Source organism: Chelonoidis abingdonii, chromosome 4, assembly GCF_003597395.2.
Source record: "Chelonoidis abingdonii isolate Lonesome George chromosome 4, CheloAbing_2.0, whole genome shotgun sequence".
Classification (NCBI taxonomy): Eukaryota; Metazoa; Chordata; order Testudines; family Testudinidae; genus Chelonoidis; species Chelonoidis abingdonii.
In genome coordinates, this window is record NC_133772.1 from 98689841 (window position 1) to 98713912 (window position 24072).

The 24072-nt window shown below is 41.2% G+C and overlaps 1 long non-coding RNA gene across 1 annotated transcript; it reads left to right on the plus strand.

Annotated features, from left to right (window-relative positions):
- The first annotated feature begins 15393 nt into the window (after positions 1-15393).
- LOC116821650 (uncharacterized) lies at positions 15394-23569 on the plus strand. The gene is made up of 5 exons (XR_004372974.2): positions 15394-15503; positions 15642-15675; positions 17282-17342; positions 18546-18618; positions 22576-23569. It is a non-coding gene; the product is annotated as an uncharacterized LOC116821650 (long non-coding RNA).
- The last annotated feature ends 503 nt before the right edge of the window (positions 23570-24072 follow it).

Below are 24072 nucleotides of genomic sequence, written 5' to 3' on the forward strand. Positions count from 1 at the left end.
CAGAAAAAATTGGTGAAGAGACTATCAATTTGAAGTGACTTGATTAGTCTTCCTGAATTACATAATTGATATGCTTTTTAATTTTTTTAACATTCACCTTATTCCAAATTGACATTTCAGTAACAAACAATCCTGTAATACAATTTAGAATGTCCAAAGTGCTTGTTTTTGGTTTTCTTTTAGGAGCATACAGATTACTGTGTATCTCCAAACTCAAATTATCAATGTCCTGTACCCGTTGTTGATAAGCAGTAATCTTATCCACAAGGAGTACTGGAAAAAAAGATGCCACTTTGGTGTTTTTACAATAACAAAATTTGCTCATTTGCCAATTAGATAAATTTAACACAACAGGAATATGCATGAATTGTACTTGACTGGTTAATACCCCTGACATAGGTGTGGCAGTGAGACCACTAAGGGGACCTTTCGGCAATTCTGGACATTCCACTGAATTCTATCACTATTATTGCCTGTACTTGTACTTTTGAATTATAATAACTTTGACATTATCCAAAACCTTAATTTGGATACATGCTTCATATTCTTTCTTCTTTTTATGCTTTAGATTGTATATGATTATTGCTTCACATTTTACCAAGCTTTGACATTTGATTCTCTCTTTCCATGATTCATACTGAATCTCATTACTGATTGACAAAGAGTGAATTTTTCCTGTAGTATATGTTTTACATTCTTCCCCTCTAGATTCTTCCAGTAAGGGGAAGATTTGTTTCCAATTTACATAAGGCATGTGTATTCATTTCCTTTTATATTATATGTAAGAATAATATGTTTCCCTATTATTTCTTAAACCTGTTGGTAAAATTTGTTATGAGTGGTTTGAAGTATTTGTCTGCCTAATTTTTTTTTTTTTTGAAAATAGTGTATGTACCTTTCTCCACGTATTTGAACCTTCAGTGGGAAATTTTCCATAATACTAATTTTTGCCCTTCTTTTAATACCATATGTAATTCCAATTTATACAAACCTGATGTATAATTTGGTACCTTATACAGTGTTACAGTTGTACTATTAGTCCATCCAGTCAACAAAGTTTTATTTCAAGTTTTAGATATAAACTGTTCTTGGTTTGGTTGATAATTCCATTTAAAGAAAATTTTAGTTGCCAGGCATGGTATTTCAAATTGATCTTGGCCTGGTTTCATTCTTTTTCATACCCAAGTTACTGTTTGCAAATCTTTAGCTTCAATAGGCAAATTTGACTCCAGTCCCAATGCAACATTTTGATTTACACTAACGGTTTGTGTTTCTTGTGGTGAAACGGTTGTGATTCAGTTTGGATGGCAGCATTCAAGCAGAAGTATAGGATTAGTGTGGTTGTGCTTTGCATTTTTTCTAGTTTCTGTTACTGGGATGATTGTACTGGCTTTCTTGCGCAATTATTGTTTCTGGTTGCTGCGCCTGTGGAGAAATATTTTTTTTGAGCACAGTTTAAACTGATTTGCATAGTAGAATTTATTAACCTTTTTGTTTCCCTGTAAGATTCTAATTTTATACGCAGAGGTATAAACTGCCTGTAACAGGAGGGTAAAGCAGTGAACTTGGGGAGGCACTAAGGGACCCAGCAGGAGCTGGTGTAATCAGAGGGTACAGCAGTGAGCTTGGGAAGGTGCTAAGGGACCCAGCGGTGGCTGCTGTAATGGGAGGGTGCTAAGGAACCCTGGCAAGGTGCCATCCTGAGTCAGTAGCTTTGGTTCACTCCCCCAGGATCTCAACAACTTCATGGAGAAGCTGATGATGGAGAACTGGTACGCCCTTCACCCCAACAGTGCCATCAGTGTAAAGCTGGGGAGATAGCAGGTTTGAGGGGATGGGGAAGAGAAGTGTCAGGGGATGCAGCGGCTTTCCTGGGTGGATCTTGTGGAATCAGAAGCCCTTGGAAGCAGTGTGTCGCCTCTTCCTGTGGAATCAGCCTGTCTCCTCAGGCAGAGCAATTCCCAGCCCCTCCTGGCTGCACCCCTGTGGTGCTAACGGTCCAACTGCTTCTGGTGCTTGTATAAGGCACTGCCATGCTCAGGGCTGGGGGCCCTGGCGTATACCTGCTTCAGGCAGGCTACACCTTCCTTGCTCATTCTCACCCCTGCTTCCATGCACCCTGTTTGATTGCTTCACACAACGTACAGTCAACCTGTGGAACTCTTTGCCAGAGGATGTTGTGAAGGCCAAAACCATAATGGTTCAGAAAAGAACTAGATAAATTCATGGAGGATAGGTCCATTAGTAGCTATTAGCCAGGATGGGCAGGGATGGTGTCCCTAGCTTCTGTTTGCCAGAAGCTGGGAATGGGTGACAGGATGGATCACTTGATGATTACCTGTTCTGTTCACTCTCTCTGGGGCACCTGGCATGGCCACTGTCAGAAGACAGAATACTGAGCTAGATGGATCTTTGGTCTTACCCAGTATGGCTGCTCTCAGGTACTGAGTCTATTCACAATAACATGTGGCCTAGTCCATTGATGACATAAATTGTATTCAGGCACAGCATAAGATAGAAGCATAACTTGGTCTCCAATTTCCCAAGCATTTTCTCTTTGATTCTTATTAAAATAGGTTTTCCTTTTATTTTAATTTTTCCAGTTTGACAGCTACCTGCAAGTGGATCTGATTTAAATGTTTTTGTAATGCTTGCAGATAGGATTTTAGTTAGATTTTCTTTAGCTTTGTGCCACTGGTATGCCACAATAGATATTTAGGTATTGGCATAGTTTGTTCAGTTATTACCTCAAATAATGTATGAGCTGTGGAGACAGCTGGAGTCACCCTGAATGCCATTAAATTGAGCAGAATTAGGGTGTTTCTTTTGTGTCCATTGGCATCTACCTTTTTTCACAGCATGAGTTTGATGGTGCGATTTGTTCACTCTACCATCCCTGATGATTGGAGTCTGAATGGAATATGCAATTTTTGTTGCACTTCCAACAACTGTAGGCATTTTTGGAACACTTGTCCAGTAAAATGGGTTCCTCTATCTGACACTACCGTAGCAGGGAGTTCCCAGTGAGAAAAGACTTGTTTCATTAAGATTTTTGCTGTAGCCAAAGCAGTGTTTGCTTTTAAAGGAAATGCTTCTACCCATTTAGAGAATGGATCAATGATGACCAAAAGGTATTGGTTTCCTCTGAGTTTTTGACAAAGGTCCCACAAAATTAATTTGCAGATCTTGCCATGGACCTTTATACATTTGAGATATTAAGGAAGCATTCTTTTTTGTGGGGATAGGATTGTTTTGTTCACAGACCAAACAATTTTCACAATACTATTGCACATCTGTTTTCATTCATGGCCACCAACCCGTGGAGATGAGGCTCTGCTAGAAGGAGATCAGGTTGGTTTGGCACGATCTACCTTTAGTAAATCCATGTTGCAATTCGTCCCAATTACCATTGACCTCAATGTCCTTAACTACTTTCTCCTTTAAAATTTTTTCAAGACTTAACATATAAGACGTCAAGCTAACAGGCCTGTAGTTCCCCGGATCACTTTTTTTCCTTTCTAAAAATAGGAACACATTAGCAGTTCTCCAGTCGTACGGTACAACCCCCGAGCCATTAGCGAGAATTTTTAATCAATTGGTAAATGGGGTGTACCGTACAACTGGAGAATTGCTAACCGTAGTTCCTATTATTAAGAAAGGGAAAAAAAGTGATCCGGTAACTTAGGACTGTTGTTGACATCTGTAGTATGTAAGGTCTTGGAAAAAATTTTAAAGGAGAAAGTAGTTAGGACATTGAGGTCAATGGTAATTGGGACAAATTGCAACATGGATTACTAAAGGTATCGTGCCAAACCACTGATCTCCTTCTTTGAGAAGGTGACGATTACTTTGAAAAGGAATGCGGTAGATCTAATTTACCTCGATATCAGTAAGGCATTTGACACGGTTCCAATGGGAACTGTTAGTTAAATTGAAAAGATGGGATGAATATGAGAGTTGTAAGTGGATAGGACTGGTTAAAGGGGAGACTCCAGCGGGTCATACTGAAGGGTGAACTGTCAGGCTGGAAGGAGGTTACTCGTGGAGCCCCTCAAGGATCGGTTTTGGGACCAATCTTATTTAACCTTTTTATACTGACTTGGCACAAAGAGGGGAATGTGGCTAATAGTTTGCGGATGACACAAAGCTGGGGGGTATTGCTAACACGGAGAAGGACCGGGATAATACAGAGTCTGGACACCTTGTAAACTGGAGTAATAGTAGGATGAAATAATAAGTGAAAAGTGCAAGGTCATGCACTTAGATTAATAATAGAAATTTTAGATATACATTGGGGATGCATGTGGAAGCAACAGAGGAGGAGGACCTTGGGTATTGGTTGATAGCAGGATGTCTATGAGCCGCAATGCGATATGGCGTTAAAAAAGCAAATGCGGTTTTAGGATGATCAGGCAGGTATTTCCAGCAAGGATAAGGAGGTGTTAGTACCATTATATAAGGCGCTGGTGAGACCCCACCTGAATATTGTGTGCGTTCTGGTGTCCCATGTTTAAGAAGGATGAATTCAACTGGAACAGGTTCAGAGACGGGCTACTAGGATGGTCCGAGGAATGGAAAACCTGCCTAATGAAAGGAGACTCAAAAGAGCTTGGCTTGTTTAGCCTAGCCAAAAGAAGGCTCCGGGGGGATATGCTTGCTCTATATAAATATACAGAGGATTAACGTTAGGGAGGGAGAGGAATTATTTAAGATTAGTACTAATGTAGGCACAAGGACAAATGGGTACAAACTGGATATTAGGAAGTTTAGATTTAAAATTTAGACGAAGTTTCTAACATTAGGGAATGAGTTTGGACACCTCCAAGGGAAGTAGTGGGAAAAGTTATCTGGCTTTAAGACTAAGCTTGATAAGTATATGGAGGGGGATATGATGGATAGTTTAATTGGGCAATTGATCTTGGATTATCAGCAGATAAGTCTGCTCAATGGTCTATGAGGGATGTTGGGTGGGATGGGATCTGAGTTCTGCAGAGATTTTTCCTGGGTGCTGGCTGGTGAGTCTTGCTCACATGCTCAGGGTTTAGCTGATCGCCATTTTGGGTGGAGGGAATTTTCCTCCAGGGCGGATTGGCAGGGGCCCTGGAGGTTTTTCGCCTTCCTCTGCAGCGTGGGGCATGGGTCGCTTGCTGGTGGATTCTCTGCAACTTGAGGTCTTCAAAACACAATTTTTAGGACTTCAATAACTCAGTCATGGGTTAGGGGTTGTTATAAAAGTGGACGGGTAGGGTTCTGTGGCCTGCTTTGTGCAGGAGGTCAGACTAGCTGATCATATTGGTCCCTTCTGACCTACGAGTCTATGAGTCTATTTATCCCTTGATGTTCTCCCTGTGGTGTGTCATGGACCAGGTAGATCATTTTCCTGCACAACTGGGATGGGACTACCCACACTGGAAAGTGCTCTTTGAGATACATCAATATACCCTTACTTATATATAACTCTGATTTGCACTTCTGACATAGGGAATCTTGTGATAGAGAACTTCAAGCTCTGTTTGTTCTCTGCGTTTGACAATTGTCTGCTTCTTTGCCTGCAAAGCTTTTAGCTCTGGTACCCCTGTGTTGAATTGCTCTTTTGCTGCTCTGACTGGGGTCAAATTTGAATTTGCCACGGGATCTATTTGTCTGGGTTTCTCCCATAAAATTCCACTCCAGGCTTCTTTTTTGGCTAACAAATCAGCATGATGATTTTCCTGAGCATATGGCACTATTTTACTATGAGCTTGCATCTTTTGAACTATGCGTTGCTGTTCTGGAGTGGATACTTCACAGGCAGTTTGCCAATATTCTGCAAAAGTGATGCATATTTAAGTTGAGCTCCATCTGAGGATGTAAATTCATAAGCATCCCATACTTGTAAAAAAATAAAAAATCTGTAAGTGAATTACATCCCCAAGCTGAATCTGAAAAAAATAATTAAGGGGTGGTTCTCTGTAGTAATAAATAGGTTTTGGCACTGTTACAATATACACGCTACTGCTGCAAGTTTCACATATTGAGCAGGATGTGGAGCATGCGAGTGTGATACTTTCCAAACCATATCAGTTTCCCTTGGATTTACTTACCCACTCTACCAATGTCCAGATTATTTGACTTTGGAGGGATGCCATAATTTCCTTCGATTATGATAGCTGGATTCATCAATGAAAAAGCAATAAGATTCTGTAATTGTTATGTAGGACAGCATTAATGTGAAGAATTGATTTAAGAGTTTCTTTTGATCTACATTTGGACACACATGATGGTTTTCAGAATATAACAGAGCCTCTGGCAATGGAGATTGAATCTGTACCGGGGTCACTGTTGTATCTTTGCCCTGAAATAACAAGGTACGGTGTTCCAGTTGAGCATTAGACACTTGCTCATCTTTGATTTGATTAGAAAGCAAGACCACAGAATGCAAGACTGTGGGATTTAAGACAATCAAAGATGAAAAATGTTGGATTGCCCAGTTGGTGGCTAACAAGTACTTCTTGCAAGTGGAATATTTAAGTTTAACTGGATTCATTTTTCTGGAAGCAAAAGCCACTGGTTTGAGTGTTGCATGTTTCTCTTGAGAAGCTACTGCTGTGAGTGCAGTTGTGCTCACAGATACAGCTAGATGCTATGCTTTGTTGGGATCTCGGGTGATCAGCACAGGTGCCTGCGTTATTGGTTGCTTTAACTTGATGAATGCATTTTCATGCTATTCAGACCCAAGCAACTCCCTTTTTCAAGAGATTATAGAGTGAGCAAATGTGCTATGTGAGTAAAATTAGCGAGGATGTCCTGATGGTATTCTGCTAAGCCTGAAAAAGAGTGTAAAGAAGTTATGTCAGTGGGCATAGGCAATTCCCAAATCACATTCACCTTCAGTTGGGCAGGTATTTGACCTCCTTGAGACCATGTGATGCCTAAAAAAGAAACTTCTGAGACCATTGATAGAACAAGATAGACCAATGATAGAACAAGAAGCAATGGGCTTAAACTGCAGCAAGGAAGATTTAGGTTGGACATTAGGAAAAAGTTCCTAACTGTCAGGGTAGTTAAACACTGGAATAAATTGCCTAGGGAGGTTGTGGAATCTCCATCTCTGGAGATATGTAAGAGTAGGTTAGATAAATGTCCATCAGAGGCGGTCTAGACAGTATTTGGTCCTGCCATGAGGGCAGGGGACTGGACTCGATGACCTCTCGAGGTCCCTTCCAGTCCTAGAGTCTATGAATCTATTAGTTGTACCTTTTGTTGTGGTACACTTCTTCCTGCTTCCTTAGCACTGTGTCAAGGCTTAATCCCAACTCTATCACTCTGAGAACAGAAGTGGGGGCCCGCAAGGATTAAAAAAATTAATACTTTCCATTCCAGGCTTGTATTACACTCCCAAGGTTACAGTTTTTCTCTAACCTTGGCTTGGTAAATGCTGCTACCATTCAAATGCAAAAAAACCCTCCTTTGAACCCAGGAAGGAGCACTTGGGAATTTCTCCCTGTGGGGTACCCTCAAGCGCTTTCATCCCTCCTCCGGGGAAGAGCTGAGAAAGAAAAGAAAGGAAATTAGCTGTGGCTACCAGCTAATCAAACATGTGCAAACCTCTTAGGACATACAAATCCAATCCTGTTCTTTAAAAAGGTAAATTTTATTAAAAACAAAAAGAAAGAATATACATCTGGAACTTGGACTTTTGCTAGATTTTAAAAGAGCAATTCCAAAAATCAAGCATGCAAAAATAGCTTTCTTGGGGTTTCAGCTTAAAGATTACAAGCAAACAAAAGCATCTGGGGTTAGCACAGAGGAGATCCACAAGCCTTAAAAAAATAAACAGAAATAAACCTGATTTGCTTCTAGCTAAACATTCTGATTTACTTACATCTTTGGGTTGTTAAAAGTAGTTCTAGATATCATCTGGTTCAGACTTTACACAGCATTCCTGCTGCCACATCTCTTCAGCCCAGAGAACAACAGACAAAGGGAAAGTTTCTTTAAAAGTTCTAGCCTTCCCACTGGCGCTTTTGGTCAGGTGCTCAATCCTTTTCTTTTACCTGTGGGCTTGTTAACCCTTTGCAGGTAAAGCAAGCAGAGAACAGACACCAAGAGGGATTTTACAGCTAACTGGCTCACTGGGTGTTCATCAAGGGGAGCTACTCTCCTCCCCACCCCTACCCCCCTTCGTGTATCACGCACTGTAAGGTCTGGCCTGATCCAGAAAAAGATATTGCTTCTGCGGGGGGAAATTTCCTCCTGAAAATTTAACAGTTACATCCATCATTTCACATTCACACTTGTATTTAGCAAAAGCATCAACATGCTTAGTTACTAATGCCTGCACATTAGTTCTCCCTTTTGCAATGTTTTCTATGATATACATTCCTGGTTTTGGTACAGTTGAAACAATGTCACAAATGGAAATGACAACAGGTTGATTGTCTAATGCCTGTACTGTTAAGCATAGCAAGCGATTGGTCAAATCTATAATGGATCCATGTTTCCTCAGAAAATATACTCCCAGTAAATTGTAGGATTCTTTCAAATTTGCTATTGCAAATACATGTTTGGGTTTTTTTTTAATGTCCCCTATTTCTGTCACTACTGATTTTGATAACTCAGCTGTGACCTGGTTACTTGCAAATGTTGCTAACACTCTGGGTTGTCCTGATGATAAAGGGGATGATTTGGGATTTTTATTATTGATTATGCTGATTGAGGCTTCAGTGTCAATAATAAATCAAAAATGGCGGCCCCTCACCATTGTTGATACTGTGGGTTTCCCATTTACATCTTTTTCTAAAGAGGCTACAAATTTGCATGGGGCCTTTTGGCATCACCCTTCTGTTTTTCTGGATTTACATTTTTCTCTGCTTGGTGATTCTCATACTCCACGCATGGAGTTGAAATCTAGGATGCCGGTTCAGTTGTTATGGCAGTGGGTTGAGGTGGGGTGTGTTTGTTGTTCAACATCCTGGAATTCATTTGCTGCTGTATTTTTTGCATTTCACACTTGTGAGAATCTAGTGTTTTCCCTATTTGACAGAGTTCTTTAATTATGTCTATTATAGGACTAGAGGGTCGATAGGTCAGGCTTCTCAGGTGAGAACGGTAATGGTTCATGTCAGTCATGAATTGTTTCCTGCTTGTAGTTGGTGAAGATGATATGGAACGTGTCCCTATCCCTTCATTCATGTTTCTAGGGTTATAGTATCTGGGATTTTGAATTCAAGGACATCGTGGTACACCCCCCACCCCCGGTTATGATCTGATTTTAATATTATTATCCAACCCTCTTAGACCAGGTGATTGTCCTTGTGTCATAGTTTGTGGACCTTCTACTTTAATTACTGGTTTACCTGAGGCTTCTTGAGCAACTGCTACAGGAGGGTGAGTTCTTTTGGAACCTGTCTGTTGGGTTTGAATATAGGCTTTAGACAACAAGTCCAGCACTTCTGGAAGAGTGCTCCCGGGGTTGACATGCATTTTTACTTTAAACCAAACTGCTTCTAAAGAATTGTTAACAAGTAAATTAATATACTGTGGTTCTGTTTCCTTTCCAGGCATATTATTAGATATCCAGGCTGCAGAAAGTCTGTTATGAAATTAATGTGGTGATTTGCCTTCCCATTGCTTCATGTTAGCTACCAAAGTAACTCCTGGCCTGGATGCATATTTCTTTCTAACAGTTGCACAGTGTTTTTGAATGATTTTTTCCCCTTCTTGAAATTTTGGTGGCAATGTATTCCATAAGGCTTTGTCTACAGTTAACTGTAGAATCTTATCCAAATTCTCTTAATCTAACAGCAACAGTTTCACTACTGTTTCTAAATGTGCTGTGTGGGCAGCCACTGGATCTCCTTTTTTCATCAGCCTTACCATTTTTGCAATGGCTTCTAAGGTTTTTACATGTGTTACCATGGCTGTTGGAGAGACATAATTACTGGATTCCTCTGGTTCCACATTAGAAATTGATTCTTTCTTCTCCTTCATGGTTTTATTGGGGAGTCTAGGTTTCTTTTTCTCTAGAGGAATTGGTATCTCTCAAGTTGGGGCAACTTTAACAGTAGATAATTTAGATGTAGGTTTTGCTGTAAACCTTTACATTTTCTTTTGCCTTGGGTAGGTGCCTGTACCTTAGGAAAGTCTGACACTGGCATAGGTTTTTGTGGAGATTCTGATTTTGGCTCTAAAGTGGCTTGGGGTACAGTGGGCACATCAGATTCAAAATGAATTGTTCTTTTCATTATTCCTTCTGACTCAGTTGACTTTGAGATATCAAAAATACTTGCTGGAATTTCAGGTTGCAAAGACTTTTGCCTTTCCTGAGAGGTTCTGATATTTAAGATTGCCTTCTTACAGGCCTTCACAGCAACTTTTATAGTTCTCTGTGTTTCTTGCAACAAACAGCACAATTGCGGATGGGTTTGTTACGTGTCTGGCTCACTCATTCTTTGTCCCGCTTTCTTCCAACTCTCATGACAGCTACTAATTGCTGTTCATTTCATTTCTTGTCTTAAATCTGCAATATTTAATTTCTTATCAAAACGTCCATCAAAATGTTTTACAACTTGCTTCACTTCTGACGGTTTCTTCAAATCCTCCATTCTCTCCCTCTAAATATTCTGTGTTTGATACTTCCTCTATTCTTAGCTCTCCAGATTGTTCAGTTTCCTGTTGTTCTTCCTGTCCTAGTTTAGCTCTCACTCTGGTAAGTAGGGGTGAAATTCTACCTCCATGTGTTGTGGGTTGTTCTTCCGCAGGTCCCACCATAGCTACTGGAATATCTGGAATTATAATTACAACATATACAGGTGGCAACTCCCAGGGGCAGCAGGTTTGTAGAAATTTTGTTGGTGTTCAGAATGCCCAGACCCCACTCGTCCCAACTCCATCCCCCACCCGCCGAAGGCTCTGGGTGGGAGCTTGGGGGATGGAGGGGAGGATGTGGGAAGTGGGTGGGGATGCAGGCTCTGGGAGGGTGTGGTGGGGTACGGAGCTTACCTGGGGCTCCTAGGTAGGGTGGACCAGGGGGCTTCCATGTGCTGCTACCCCCAGGCAATGCCTCTGCAGCTTCCTATTGCCTGCAGGGGCATTTGGAACAGGACACAAACCCACCCTGCCCAGGGGCGCAGGGAGGGGCTGGCAGCCATGGGGAGCGAGCAGGCAGGAAGCCGCTCAGCTCCGCTGAGCTGCCGATGGTGAGTGGGGGCCCCGGGCTCTTTTAAATGGCCCGGGGGACATGGAGAGGGGGCCCCTGGGGGTCAAAGGTGGGGCTGAGAGAGAGAGACCAGTGCTGGAGCCGGGCCCATGGTACCTGGGCACTGGAATATTCCTGGGCACCACGGACCCAAGGCAGGGCTGGCTCCAGGCACTAGTGCAGCAAGCAGATGCCTGGGGCGGCTAACGGAAAGAGGCGGCACGTCCAGCTCTTCTTCCGCCTAATTGCCACCGGTCCCTCAGTCCCTCTGGGCTGGTAGGACCTGCCATTGAAGAATGAAGCAGAGGCAGTACAGCGCCAGTCATGGCTTCTTTTTTTTCCGCTGCTTGGGGCAGCAAAAATGCTGGAGCCAGCCCTGCTCCAAGGACATTTGTGGGTCTGTTAAAACGCATTCCTGATCTGATAACACTGGTCTACAATTTTTGAGAAGTCATCTGCTTCAGAGATAAAATGTGGTATTTATTATGTATTTTGATGTGCTGAATTCAAATATGACAATTAAAACAACTGATTGGCTACTGTTTCTAAGATATTTAAGTTTTTACATTTTATGTCTATGTATATTGTGTAGATAGTAGTTTTAATCATAAATTGTAAACCTAGGTCTTTTCATGTGTTTATGGTTGCTTTACATGATAATATTTCACCTGTCCTGTTTATGTAACACTTTAAAAATCAGCAAAAGGGTTATATAAATAAAATTTATTATGAAACAAAAGGCAAAAAACTATTATGTACATAGTTTAGTCCTATTCAGTGTCTACTCGGCGCTTCTTGGCTTGTCTCTTGTATTCATTAAATGGAGCATCTCTTGTCACTGTCCAGCAATAGTCTGCAAGCATTGATGGGCTCCATTTGCCCTGATAGCGTTTCTCCATTGTTGCAATGTCCTGGTGAAATCGCTCGCCGTGCTCGTCGCTCACTGCTCCGCAGTTCGGTGGAAAAAAATCTAGATGAGAGGGAAAAAAATGTATCTTTAGTGACATGTTGCAACCAAGGCTTTTGTATGCCTTGAGGAGGTTTTCCACCAACAACCTGTAGTTGTCTGCCTTGTTGTTTCCGAGAAAATTTATTGCCACTAACTGGAAGGCTTTCCATGCCGTCTTTTCCTTGCCATGCAGTGCATGGTCAAATGCATCATCTCGAAGAAGTTCACGAATCTGAGGACCAACAAAGACACCTTCCTTTATCTTAGCTTCACTTAACCTTGGAAATTTTCCACGGAGGTACTTGAAAGCTGCTTGTGTTTTGTCAATGGCCTTGACAAAGTTCTTCATCAGACCCAGCTTGATGTGTAAGGGTGGTAACAAAATCTTCCTTGATTCAACAAGTGGTGGATGCTGAACACTTTTCCTCCCAGGCTCCAATGACTGTCGGAGTGGCCAATCTTTCTTGATGTAGTGGGAATCTCTTGCACGACTATCCCATTCGCAGAGAAAACGGCAGTACTTTGTGTATCCAGTCGGCAGACCAAGCAAGAGAGCAACAACCTTCAAATCGCCACAAAGCTGCCACTGATGTTGGTCACAGTTTATGCACCTCAAAAGTTGTTTCATGTTGTCATAGGTTTCCTTCATATGGACTGCATGACCAACTGGAATTGATGGCAAAACATTGCCATTATGCAGCAAAACAGCTTTAAGACTCGTCTTCGATGAATCAATGAACAGTCTCCACTCATCTGGATCGTGAACGATGTTGAGGGCTGCCATCACACCATCGATGTTGTTGCAGGCTACAAGATCACCTTCCATGAAGAAGAATGGGACAAGATCCTTTTGACGGTCACGGAACATGGAAACCCTAACATCACCTGCCAGGAGATTCCACTGCTGTAGTCTGGAGCCCAACAGCTAGACTAGAGCCAATCAACAATTTTAAGCATCATTTTCGTTCTCAGTGACCCAGAATTAGTAAAGTTTGACTACATTTATTTCAGAAACATTTTGGCTGTAGAGCAGTGTAATTTATACTGTTCTATACATTCCTTAGAAAAATTATAGGAGGCATTTTTTCCTTGCTCCTGATAAATATAGGGATTTCTCTATTTGAGAAGGGCTTGTGGTGCTTACTTCTCCTGTAGCTGTTTTACAGCTGGAGTACATCGAGAGGAGGGGTGGTGACCAAGGTAACCCCACAAAGTTTTACTTGATCCTCTGTTGGTGATGCAGTCCAGAGGAGCGTAAAGTTCATGGAACTTATTCAGAGATTTGGGGAGTTTATGACTTGCAGATGACGATGGAATATCTGACTCATTCTGCCACACCTGATAGGATTTCTACTCCTACGAGAGTGCTAGGATCCTTTTACACAACTGTGGTCTCACTATTTTTTCCCCCTGAGCTCAATTCTTACAACATCAGATAGGCAGACAAACAAAACAACACAAAATGCAAACAAGCATAAGCGAAAGCAGGAAGTCTCCATTTTAGTTCATTATGACTTTTGAGCTACATATATTTTTTTCTCAAACTTTTGTTTCTTACTGATTTTGTGTGATTTCTATGGCCTTGCTATTGGACACCAAATCTGTAGCCTTTTATTTTATTTAAGATTAGTTATACTTCAGCGGGTTCGGCTCTGGCAGCTAGAGTCTTAAGTTCAACAGAGTTACCTCTGTTTGTTTTAGATTTTGAGTTCATAGGAACACATGAAACCATAGGCAAATAACGCATACAATTACAAGACCATTTACCTTTTAGTAATTTTATTAAAGTTACCAACAAAGCTATAAATGTTACAGCATATAGTTCCTAAAGACAAGTATAATGGACCAGTTATACCTACAGACATACTCACATCTTCCTAGATGGTGTTAGTCTGTTGGCCCTCTCATGGATTGACCATCAGTATGGGAGTGGTTCCTGCTGGAGTTCCCTGTTCTGGGCAACCTTTTTTATACTGTGAGTTTGTCCATTCCTACGTTCTGTGCATGTATGTGAAAGTGTCAACCCTCTTTCTCTTATTGGTTTGTGTCCCCTGGAAACACAAGGGACGTCGAATTCTATAGGCTGAGTAGGTTTTTATTAACATTGACGTACCACCTTTATTCTGAGTTTAGGACATATGTTAGAGACAATATTTGTTGCCACAGCATTTTATAATTTAAATTCAATCTTCTCAACTATACTTTTGAAATCTTACTGGTTGGTACCTCTTTTCCATCATCTTTCGGGTTATTTCTTGGTCATTGACTTTCACCATCACTTCTTGTCTCCAAGGCCCAAAATAGCTAAGCTAAGGTCTTGCAGGCCTCACCCTATGGGTTTTTGCATTTCAGCTTGTCTTACTAATGTCTACCACATAGTTCCTTTAAATACTGATCAATCTTATATTTTTATAGTCCTACAAATTAACTCTAATTAACATACAGTGAATATATGTAATATAACCTAGTGTGACATGACAAATGAATAAATGGATACTAAACTAAAATCATTGGCTGCATGACTTATTTCCAGTCTGAATTTATATAGTTTCAGCTTCCAGTCACTGGAACATTTTATACCCGAAGAGCCCATCAGCAGGTATATGTTCCCCTTGCAGGCAGGGCTAGTGCAAGGATGTTTTGTGCCCTAGGTGAAACTTCCACCTTGCACCCCCCACGCCCCTGCCCTGAGGTGCCCCTTCCACCGCGGCAGCTTCCACCCCCTCTACTGCGGCAGCTTCTGCTCCCACCCTCTGCCCTGAGGCACCCCCCTGCCCAGCTCACCCCTGCTCCGCGCACGAGCACCCGGAGCACTCTGTCGCTGCTTCACTTCTCCCGCCTCCTAGTCTTGCGGCACCTAAGCTGATTGGCACTGCAAGCCTGGGAGGTGGGAGAAGTGAAGCAGCCACGGCGTGCTCGGGGAGGAGGCGGAGCAGGGGTGAGTTGGGGCTGGGAGTTCCCCTGTATGCCGCCCCACCCCTTACTTGCTGCAGGCAGCCCTCCCCTTGCTCCCCTGCCCCAGCTCCCTCTGCCTAAATGCCGGCGGCGACTGGGGTAGCCGAAGATCTGGCTGCCGCCGTCACTGCCGAAGAAAATAGTGTCCCCTCAAATCCCAGGGCAGTCGCCTAAATGTTTGCACCGGCCCTGCTTGCAGGTACTTATAGACTGATCAAATAATCCCTTAACCTCCTGTTTGTTAAGCAAAATAAATCAAGCTCCCTGAGTTTCACTAGAAGACATGTTTTCTAATCCTATAGACAATTCTTGTGGCACTTCTCTGAATCCTCTCCAATTTATCAACATCCTTATCAAAGTATGGACACCAGAACTGGACACTATATTCCAGCAGCAGTCAGACCAGTGTCAAATACAGAGGTAAAATAACCTCTCAATTCTTATTTGAGATCCCCCTATTTATGCATCCCAAGATCCCATTAGCTCTTTTGGCTACAGCTTTGCACTGAGAAATCATATTCAGCTGATTATCCACCCATATCCCTAAATCTTTTTCAGAGTCACTGCTTCCCAGGATAGAGTCCTCCATCTTGTAAGTATGGCCTATGTTCTTTGTTCCTTGATGTATACATTTACATTTAGCTGTATTAAAATGCATACTATTTGCTTGTGCTCTGCTTACCAAATGATCCAGATCACTCTGTATCAGTGATCTGTCCTCTTCATGATTTACTACTCCACCAGTGTTTATGTCATCTGTAAACTTTATCAGTAATAAGTTAGGGCAGTTGATGCTGAACTGGCTTCTATCTGCCTTAAGACTGGGATGTGCAAAAATGGTTTAAAAACACATTTTCCGTCATCCTTTCCAGTTCTGTGCTAAGTCTGGGACAAAGGGACTACTAGTGTAAGTAAGAAACTGTGTGTGTGTGTGTGTGTGTGTTTGCAGGTTTGAGCCCTTACATGTCTCTCATTTGTTCATTGTTCTCTCTTTCATTTTCCTGCTCTATTTCTAATCTTTTTTCAGAATTTTCAGTTGTTTATTTATATCCTTCCATTACCAGCTTTTCTCTGTGATCTGTTTAACCTATGGTTTACTTTTATTTTTCACTTCCCCTTCAGGGTTTTAATGTATTTGTTTCATTTCAGTTTATTTCCCTCTTTCTGCCTCTCTTCCATTATAATAATTTATTAGGAATATTTTATTTTAATTACTCTTTTATTACTGTTGCCTCCCTTAGTTACGATGCCTTTGTTTTCTTATAGAACTGTGTTTACAGATTTCTTTTCCGCTGTTAAAATATACCCTAGAAATCTGGGCACATTTGAAGAGTAACTGCCACAGGATGGCAGTTGGAAAGGTCTGAATACGCTGCAGGCTGAACTAAACCCCACCAGGGGGTGTGTGGAAAGAAGGCAGGAAAGATTAAGGGCTGAGAGTGTTTCTGTTTATGATCCCCCCATCCCAGCTCTGGACACCTAGTAATTCACTGGGGCCAATTCAGAGTCAGCTGGGAGGGGAAGAGCCTGGTTGGTTTGGGGGGTGCAGGCTGCCCCTCTTGTCCACTCCCTGAGGGCAATCGGGCAGTCTGCCTCCTTTCTTCTTAGGGTGAGGCAGGCTCCTTGCTGCTTCTGAGACAGGTCCCTCATTCACATGGAGCCATGGGTCCCTGCCCCATGGTAACTACGTTAATCTGATTTGAGCCCCCTTGGCCCAGCCCTGCAGCTGCTGTTCCCCCTCTGCTCCGTCAAGGCCAGAGGTTGCTTTGCTTGGTACTTGTGCAAGACTGGGTATGGGGTGGGTACATGCCTCTGACATCCCCAAGGTGGGGCATAATGTGTGACAGGGACCCAAAGTGAGGGGCAAGGGCAGGAGAGATAGGGCAACTAATTGTATAGGATGTGTGAGCATAGACTGCATCTGTTCAGTTTTTAGGTGATCAATGGCAAATCTTTCCCCCCAAGTTTATACTGTCAGAGATATTTGTATGACAACAAGACATTTGTTTCAACTCATCTGCTCCCTGTTGCCCACATGAAACAGTGGCCTGTTTGTGATGTCACATTGGTTACTGTGGGAGTGTTAATGTTTTGATTCGCTTCTGTTAGCTGATGTCAGCAAGTTGCATAAGGGGGAACAAAGACTTTTCTGTTAAGATCCTGGTGATTTTCAGCTTGCTTGTTTTCTTGTGCTTCAGTGAATGCCTAGAAGAGTACATCTGGTCATTTAAAAGGCTCAGAAACACATATGTTTTAAAGGTAAGCCTTCTATTGCTATGATACTTATAGTCAAACAAACTATTTACCTTTCTGTGACAAAGGGCAGTTTAAGTTAGTAAAGCAGTGTCCTCTCATGCACGTCAGCTACTTGATGCTAATATGTTGCTGTATTCGTCTGTTACTAGTTTAACCACAGAATCCTGGAAATCAGCAATGAAAAGGGCCTATTGTGGAATCGTGTCCATTAGCCACTGCCACGACAAGATTATACCCTGTGGTGCATTACATTTTCTAGCTGTGCTTTAAATGTCTCAAGCAACAGAACGTCTTTTGGGACACTGTTGCCCAGCCTGAGTAATCTCACGGTCAAGAAGTTTTTCCTGGTAGCCACCCTAAATTTTCTTAATTTCATCCCATCATTTATTTACCTACAGTAGAACCTCAGATTTACGAACACCTCGGGAATGGAGGTTGTTCATAACTCTGAAATGTTTGTAACTCTGAACAAAATGTTATGGTCGTTCTTTCAAAAGTTTACAACTGAATATTGGCTTAATACAGCTTTGAAACTTTACTATGCAGAAGAAAAATGCTGCTTTCCCTTTATTTTTTTTAGTCATTGATGTTTAACGTAGTAGTGCACTGTATCTGCTTTTTTTGTTTTGTTTTTGTTTCTGCTGCTGCCTGATTGTGTATTTCCGGTTCCAAATGAGGTGTGTGGCTGACTGGTCATCTAGTAACTCTGGTGTTCATATCTACTGTATTTTATTATTTATGATTTTTTTGCACAGCGCCTATTGCCATGGCATCCTTTGCATCTTAATAGCATCTCAATTAGAAACAACCAATTTAAATCAGTAATATTGTAGTATCTACAATGATACTTCATTAAAGATCAGTGTACATTCATGATGGCTAATTATAGTACCATTTTGCCGCCCTAAGTCATTTCTCGCTATCCTTGATGCTTAACCACTTCATCTTCAAATATTTATAAATGGGTATTACAATTTCTTTAGTCTTCTGATAAACAAGCAGTTCTTTTAACTTTTCCTCAATAAACCCCAGCGCCATTGCCATTTTTGTATTATTTGAACTGCTTCCAATCAACCTACATTTTTCTGGTTCTAAGGTGCCCAGGGTTGAATGCAATGCAGAACAGAATGCAGTATTCCAGAGATAATAAACAAAATAAATTGACTAACTAACTGTTTTGACAGTATCCTGATCCTGTTGTTCTAGTTTCCTTAGGTGGAGCTTGGTCCGATCATCGATTTTCTTTGAGTAAGGTGACAATTGGGAATTCTGGTCAAAGGTACCAATTTTATAAAAATATATTTTGTGTTATAATTCATATATGACAAGTGATACTACTTTAAAATGATTATTTATATAGTGCCATAGGTGTGTGCAATTACTCTTTAGAGACCGTTACAAAATAGTACATCTCTGCCCCAAGAAACTTACTACCTGAAGGCCCAAACCTTGATGTGTATAGTCCCAACCCAATGGGACTACGTACATGAATAAGGATTACTCATGAAATTGGGACTACTTGTGTAATTAAGGATAGGAAGGACCATCTTCTGGTTAGTCACTGTACTGGGAAACAGGAGATTTGGGTTTATCTCTTGGCTCCACCCTTATCGATAAGAGCTTGGTCAAGACACTTAATTGCTCTATGCCTCAGTTTCCCCATCCATCAAACTCAGATATGCCATGTCTGTTACCTTTTATCTGTCCCAGGGACCGAAACTCTCTCTTACTCGGTGTTTTTACAGTTCCTACACAATGTGACTGTCATCTCATGGTAACCCTGTAGCTACTATATTACAAATAATAAATAGAGCTAGATGGAAAACCACATTTCCATTTCACAGGAAATATTCACTTTTTGACATTTGTTTTTGTTCTGAATCAGAACAAAATATTGAAGTTTCAGAATTTCTCTCAGAATATTTCCAACTTCTTTTTACTTTGGAACATTTCATTTAGATAAAGTTGAAACTTAATATAAAATATTAAATACTAAATTAATATATATATAAATGTTATAACATTAAAATAAAATGGAACAAAAAGAGTAAAAAACCAAACATTTGTACATAATCAAAACCAAACATTTCAACCATATTGAAATGAAACAAGAAATCAAAATAATTCATTTTAACATTTTCTTGTTGAAAATTCTGTCTTAAGTCGACATTCCAGTGAAACATTTTGATTTTGGCAAAACTCCATTTTCTGATGAAAAATTATGCTGTTGAAATTTCTTTGCCCAGCTTTAATGATTAACAATATAATTTCCTGATAAAGACTACATGAAAATGGAATTAAGGTTGAAAATACATAATAGTAATTTAGGATAAAATAAATTATATTGGGAGGAATAGCTCAGTGGTTTGAGCATTGGCCTGCAAGACCCAGGGTTGTGAGTTCAATTCTTGAAGTGGGCCAGTTAGGGATCTGGGGCAAAATCAGTACTTTGTCCTGCTAGTGAAGGCAGTGTGCTGGACTCGATGACCATTTGGGGTCCCTTCCAGTTCTAGGAGATAGGTATATCTCCATTAATTTATTTTTATTTTATTTTAATTGTACCAAAAGCTGGCATTTTAAACTCAGGAAATTAAGAATTATTATTAAACTTCAATCCAAATGTGTTAAGGTACGGACATTAACAGTTAGGGCACACTGAAACACCTTAACTCTATCCTTAACACCATCCAAAAAGCATATGATTTTGATTAAGACATTTGAGTGCTTGTGATCCCAAATTAGATTACGATACATTGATTTTGAAAAATGCATTCAATTTTTTTCTTTTCTCCTAACAGTGCCACTACAGAACAGATTTAAGGTTGTCTGGATGCCCAAACTGTTCATTTCCACATTTTAACATATTTGAATTAATATATAACATTAAAAGTAGTCCAAAGAAAACCTTTTTGGGGAGAAAAAACTTTTTTATGAGGAATCCTTTATGTAACCTACAGGAACATAAAGGTGACAATCACCACTGGAGTCCTCACAAGTATAGCAGGATGCACCAAGATGCATTTAGGGTTGTGTAATATTTGAGGATGTATAGTCTTAATAAAAGCAGCAGAGAATCCTGTGGCACCTTATAGACTAACAGACGTTTTGGAGCGTGAGCTTTCGTGGGTGAATACCCACTTCTTCAGACGCAGGTAGTGGAAATTTCCAGGGGCAGGTATATATATGCTAGCAAGCAAGCTAGAGATAACGAGGTTAGTTCAATCAGGGAGGATGAGGCCCTGTTCTAGCAGTAGAGGTGTGAAAACCAAGGGAGGAGAAACTGGTTCTGTAATTGGCAAGCCATTCACAGTCTTTGTTTAGTCCAGAGCTGATGGTGTCAAATTTGCAGATGAACTGAAGCTCAGCAGTTTCTCTTTGAAGTCTGGTCCTGAAGTTTTTTTGCTGCAGGATAGCCACCTTAAGGTCTGCTATAGTGTGGCCAGGGAGGTTGAAGTGCTCTCCTACAGGTTTTTGTATATTGCCATTCCTGATATCTGATTTGTGTCCATTTATCCTTTTCCGTAGTGACTGTCCAGTTTGGCCGATGTACATAGCAGAGGGGCATTGCTGGCATATGATGGCGTATATTACATTGGTGGACGTGCAGGTGAATGAACCAGTGATGGTATGGCTGATCTGGTTAGGTCCTGTGATGGTGTCGCTGGTGTAGATATGTGGGCAGAGTTGGCATCGAGGTTTGTTGCATGGATTGGTTCCTGAGCTAGAGTTACTATGGTACGGTGTGCAGTTGCTGGTGAGAATACGTTTCAGGTTGGCAGGTTGTCTGTGGGCAAGGATTGGCCTGCCACCCAAGACCTGTGAAAGTGTGGGATCATTGTCCAGGATGGGTTGTAGATCCCTGATGATGCGTTGGAGGGGTTTTAGCTGGGGGCTGTATGTGATGGCCAGTGGAGTCCTGTTGGTTTCTTTCTTGGGTTTGTCTTGCAGTAGGAGGCTTCTGGGTACACGTCTGGCTCTGTTGATCTGTTTCCTAATTTCCTCGTGCGGGTATTGTAGTTTTGAGAATGCTTGGTGGAGATTTTGTAGGTGTTGGTCTCTGTCTGAGGGGTTAGAGCAGATGCGGTTGTACCTCAGTGCTTGGCTGTAGACAATGGATCGTGTGATGTGCCCGGGATGGAAGCTGGAGGCATGAAGGTAGGCATAGCGGTCGGTAGGTTTTCGATATAGGGTGGTGTTAATGTGACCATCACTTATTTGCACCGTGGTGTCTAGAAAGTGGACCTCCCGTGTAGATTGGTCCAGGCTGAGGTTGATGGTGGGGTGGAAGTTGTTGAAATCGTGGTGGAATTTTTCTAGAGTCTCCTTCCCATGCGTCCAGATGATGAAGATGTCATGAATGTAGCGTAGGTAGAGAAGGGGCGTGAGTGGACGAGAGCTGAGGAAGCGTTGTTCCAGGTCAGCCATAAAAATATTGGCGTATTGTGGGGCCATGCGGGTGCCCATAGCAGTGCCACTGATCAGGAGGAGTTTTAATGTTTTCCCAGGCTGCTGGTAGAAAGAGCAAGACAAAAATAAAGGACCCTGACAGCTCACAACATATGTCTCAGTTGAGGGGGGCGGGGGAAACAACTATTATGGTGGTTCTGGCCCCAACTTTATTGGGCTGTCAAAGAAATCACATACTCCCAGTGTTGAGATCCCAGAGGAAGTGGCAGTGAAAGGGGCCAGCAGGTACTGAGATTGAGCAGAGTTATTTCTAATTGTGTACACACTGTACCTCCCAAGGCAGTCAACAAGCTGCAGGAGTTGACCTCATTCAGCATTGCCTGTTGGCGTCCTTAGAGGTTACGTGCACCCTCAGAGTGCCTGTTAATAAGACATGGATTTCTTTATGCTGTTAACATCATATGGTCTTCCTGCCTTACTAATCTTCATTATGTTCCTTATCTAGAGTCATATTTTCTTGTAGTTTAAAAGCCAGTATCCCACACTTGCTATTTAGCATAGTTCTATATAGATAAGTATCTGAATTCAAAACATTCAGGGCTGGGAGAGAGTGGTTCTAATATAACTTTTGTTTCACCCAAGGCTACACCTGTGACTTGAGAACTGTATTGCATTAGATTGTTTTGTAAAATGTAGGAGTTAGATTTGCTTTGCTTAAACAACTCTTTTTTTTCTGAATAGGAATTTTTCTTAGGAAGTAAAATATATATAAAATATCTTTTAACAGAACCTGCCCAAATTAACTCCTATTTTCTAACTGTCTCACTAGGTTCAAGATGGCAGATTGCAGCTGCATAATGTGGGGAATATTTTGGCTCATCGTCCTGGTGTTTTTTGGCTGGCCCTTAAGCATTGCCTTGGGTGGCCTCTATGGATTCCTCTCCCCTCTCACTACCTTAATAGGACTGGATGACTTCAGTGAAGCACTATTGAGGGGAGTAAATTTGGGGAGACAGTGTGCTAAGAATGTACAAAATGGCAAGCCCCTTTGCTGAGCAATAAAGACAGAATTACAACTGACAAGCATTTTATTGTGTACTGCACTGGATTTCAGAGTTATTCTATTAACCTTAAAATGTTTGCATTTCAGTACAAAAGTTGTTTGGTTCTTAGATAATGTATAAATGGCACTTGATAATCTCTGAAGGAAATTATAGCAATGCTGCTGTTTGTCTTTTAAAACCATTCTTCCTGTTTCCGCAATGAGTAATGATGCTGTCTTTACTTATTTGTGTACACAAATTGAAATGAGAGGGAAGCCAAAACTGAAACTCTAGACCTAAACCTCAAATTAATGTTTGGATTAACGGCCATGTTAACAGCCACCTCAAAACTTGGGTTCCAAACTGTAGGCACACACATTTGAAAACATTGTCCCAGAGCTCAAATCAGTCTAGTGGGCCTAAGCAAGAGACGCCCACATTTGGAAAGATGGGAATCTGCATTTGAACCCTGTTTGGGGGAGTGTTTGGCTCCTGAATTTTATTTGGCCTCGTTATAAAATATGTGAATGTTAGATTGGGCATTCTTGTCAGATCACTGTTTCATTTTCGTATTTATTCATCCATGTATATATTTACATTGATGCATAGCTTAATTGTTTATAGTAGTCATTAGCTTTCTTTCCACTTTATCATTTTGTTTAATGCTAATTTACTAGGCATATTTATGATGGCAACTTTATTTGAGAGTTTGCTACACTGAAATATTAATTTCAAGAATATTCATAAATCAGTTGTCATAAATACAGACATTAAAGTTTCTTTTGCTTTGCCATTTTCTTATTTTATGATATACAAAACTGTAAGCTTGAAACATTATCCAACTAGTTTTCAAGAATCTTTAAAGACATGCTAAAATTTATGGAAACTGAGTGTTCTAAAAGTTTTCATTCTGTCTTTATATAGCCTATTTTTGCTGGATATCTCCTCTCATATTTTTGTGAACATTTATATGGAACATTATCTTTGGGTTTATAAGAGCTTTTCTGTTCCTGCTGCAGCGGACATTAGTTGGATGTTACTGAATGGGGTATTCATTACACGGCAGGGTGAAATTGACTATATGCTTACCCATGCATTTCCAGTAATCCCTTAGAGACACGGGTCCACCACCACCACCACCTCTGAAAGCCAATTGCCCAATGGTTAAGGATGTGGGAGACCTATGTTCTAGCACCTTGTAGTAACTTGGACCTGGTTTTCCTACAGCTCTAACCTCTGGACTAGCTGCTATTTGACCAGAAGTTCCAACCTGGACTTGAGAG